The sequence below is a fragment of the Haplochromis burtoni genome, unplaced genomic scaffold, assembly GCF_018398535.1.
Source record: "Haplochromis burtoni strain Fernald_Lab_line unplaced genomic scaffold, NCSU_Asbu1 Contig_40, whole genome shotgun sequence".
Lineage (NCBI taxonomy): Eukaryota > Metazoa > Chordata > Actinopteri > Cichliformes > Cichlidae > Haplochromis > Haplochromis burtoni.
In genome coordinates, this window is record NW_024582401.1 from 318,931 (window position 1) to 322,368 (window position 3,438).

Genomic DNA, 3,438 nt, shown 5'->3' on the forward strand with positions numbered 1-3,438 from the left:
ACACACACACACACACACACACACACACACACACACACACACACACACACACACACACACACTCTTTCTCTCTCTAAGGGCAGCACCTTATAGAAAACTTTCTGAAAACTTTTTTGTTTTATCCACTAATGTGACACTAATATATATTTTTAACCAGCATCACAGGAAGCCCATCCCTCCTGCATCAAGTTTCATATCAACACACATCACACAAATCTGAACAACTGCAGTGACGGCAGAAGTGAGCAAAGTTTAGGCAGGTGCTACAGCACTATAAATTCTTATCCTGCACACCAAGAATCTTTTTAAAAATACTCTTGTGGTAAAAAGTCACTAATGGGTTCTGCAAGTTGCATCCATTTTCAGCGATATTTCACAAGCAACAAAGAAAGTGGGCTCCATCTTTTCCTCTTTAATCTGAATTTGCCCTTGTGAATTATAAATGACTCGAACCTTTCTGAAAACTTAAAGGAGTCTAGGTTACTCCCTGTATGCCAGCATCAGTTTTTTTGATGATCCTGCAGCGCAGCGGAAGCCTAGTGAGGCTCGAGAGGAGCAACCTGTCATACAAAAGCCAATATTTCTATTTTATAGCAAGCAGAAGATAAATTTCAGTATAAAAGTCAGGTTATAATAGAGAGGAGGGAACTCCATCACACTCACCAGACCAATAAAGTGCAACAAACAATGAAGAGAGGAAATGTGATTAGCTCATTTCAACATCTTTAAATCCTTGAAAAGCCGATTAAAAAACGCTGCAGGTGAAACTGAGAAAGAACCAATCCCAAAGTTCGAACAGCAACAACATCCAAGATCGATTTCTTCTTTCTTCTAGAGCATCCAGCTCCAGCCTCACACCTCTGTCCTCACTGTCCGACTGTCTTCCAGAGCTGTGTGTGCTTTTTTTCCCCCCTCTGCAGAAGCAGGCAAGTTGGACAATGAGTGGCAGAACAGATGGACCCAACAATGTCAGCCATTCCCTCGTTTAGAGTGGCTGCTTCTAACCAATCGGAGGAGCAGCAGCCCTACAATGAGGTGCAGAGGCAAGAGGCGGGGGAGGAGGGGAGTGGCTGTGGGCAGATGTCTGCAACACCCAGTTTCCCCAAGGCACGCGTACTCGACGTGCACCGGCACACACACACGCACGCTAACTCACACACTCCACGGCCTGAAAGGGCTTCCCCTGTGTGGCCGATGAATCAACGAGGGGTGGGAGGCTGAACAATGGAGCTACACAATGGGAGGCTGGGGAGGGCAGCTGCAGTGTGAGGCCTGGTGCTATTACGGCCCCGGGCAGCAATGGAGAACACCTGGCTACAGAGCGCCACAGTCACTCTCCTCTCTTTGTCTCGAGCTGTGGGGAGGGTGGCGGTGGTGGTGACAGGAGGGGTTTCAACTGAAAGAAAAGCTGAAGGCTGGCTGAAAGACTGCTGTGGCCTTTAAGAGAGTGCAAGAGGAAAGAGAAGAGTGTGGCTGCGCTGAAAGAGAAAAAAAGACAAGTGTGTGGGGGGCGAGAGACATCAAAAAGTTTTATGTCCCAGTGAGTATGAGGAGGGGACCTGCTCAGCATTGTTGTGGCACACTTAAGGCCGATGACTCAGGAGCACAAATCTTTGCCTTTTTGTCTTTTATATGATTATGTAGCACGTGTAGAGGATCCCATTTGTTAAAGAAAAGCAACATACTTCAACACCCAAAATGAGACAAGAACTTGCCTACGTTTTCTTGTACACTGGTATAAATGTATTTCAATTTCAGTTATATAGCATCAAATTCAACAATTCAATCAAGTTGCTTCAAGCCACTTTATATTGTAAGGTAAAGACCCTACATTTAAATACTGAACAACAAAAAAAGCTTATCTCATACACGCCCATCCCGAAATAACGTTAGCCAAACAAACTCATCTCAACCGAAAAACCATCCAACGCTGGATACACTTAACTTGAAAAAGCTGCTACTTAATACACACTAGTAGTAGTAAATAAGACAGAAACCTCCATGTATCTACAAATCTTAAATTAACGAATTAAATTTTTTTTTTTTAAACCAAATCAATGGCTACCTTTAATTGTTTTAAATTTTTAAAAAAGGAAATATTGACAAAGTTTAACTTTGTGAGAAAAAGTGATAAATCGCAATAAAGCTTATCAATATCGCAAAAAATCCCAATAATACTGTATCAGTGTCTGATGAGTCCCACCTCTATCAAACAGGCAGAATGAAGAGCAGAGAACAATACACTGTAGTCTAGTACCATGCAGACTACTTGAATATGGATACCCAGCTGACCAAAGTGACACACAGACTGGACAGAGGTGAAAGTAGCAGATGCTTATAACAACAGTGTAAATTAATATGCCAAATATGCCAAAGATGAACATGGTGCAGCTTAATATGTGAGCTGTTTATCTAGGATACTTTTTTTTTTTTAATTGAATCAAATGACTCTTCATCGAGCCAAGTAGCGCAACTCAAATCCCACAGCTGATCCCTGTGTATTAAAATGATGAAATAAAAGTAAGGTGGACACACACAGTTGCTCCTTCACCTCCAAATCCGAAGCTTTTGTCTCCATTTTCTGCAGACTCTATAGCAACTGCATGTTTTTGTTGCTCCTCAGGGACTCTGACATTGTCTAACTGCACATAATCAGGTACTGCTGTAACATGAGTGCTGCATGGCACCAAAGCAAGCCAGGGGAAAAAAAAAAATCAAACGTCTCAGTGTCACTATTGATCTTTTTTTTTTTGTCCCCTCTGGTCACCAACACAGAGTACTGACAGCAAAATAAATAAATAAATAAATAACACTGTCGATATGTAATACCATGGGAGGTGACAAGGCATGTCCACTAGTCATGTCAACCTAATAGAGACAGCCAGTGGTTTGGGTTTCACAGAAACTTTTAAGCATTTTTCTTAAAACGACTTACAACGGCCAAGACCGAGCATAAATGATTAAATAAATTACTCCAGGAGACAAATGTTAAATATGAAATGAAAATACGGTTGTGATTTATGTGACCGAAAGAAAAAAAATACTGATATTCTGCAGCACAAAATTTATGTGACACTAATGACTCATATTAGTGATTAAGCAGAGGGCCAATGTTTAAAAAATAATAATAAAAAATGTTGTTAAAACAGCACTTGGGGCAATAAATTAGGGAGCAGGTGAACATTCATTATCCAAATTCAGTTTAGCAGCAGGTGTAGTGGGGTGTTCCCAATATGCAAGGAAAGACTGACCCAGGAAACCTGAAGGACGTGGGTGATCCCTGCCATCTGAAAAGCTACTGCAGCACTGGTTTTTGAATAAGATAGGAAGAGTCAGAACAGTGCACCTGGATCGTTTATGGGAAAGCAGGAATTCTAGCATTTAGAGCAGGGCGATATGGCCAAAAATATTTATCACGATATATATTTGAAAATTTGC

At 41.4% G+C, this 3,438-nt stretch overlaps 1 protein-coding gene across 3 annotated transcripts in view; it reads right to left on the reverse strand.

The window, feature by feature from the left end:
• Positions 1–3,438, reverse strand: part of LOC102309795 (probable ribonuclease ZC3H12C) — a 17,000-nt gene that overhangs the window by 9,980 nt on the left and 3,582 nt on the right. The window contains exon 1 of one of the 3 annotated variants that reach the window (XM_005920061.3): positions 664–3,432. The exons of the other annotated variants lie outside the window; for them this stretch is intronic. The gene's annotated coding sequence lies outside the window, so the exon portion shown is untranslated. Of the gene's footprint in view, positions 1–663; positions 3,433–3,438 lie in introns of those variants that run through there. 3 annotated transcript variants of the gene reach the window in all.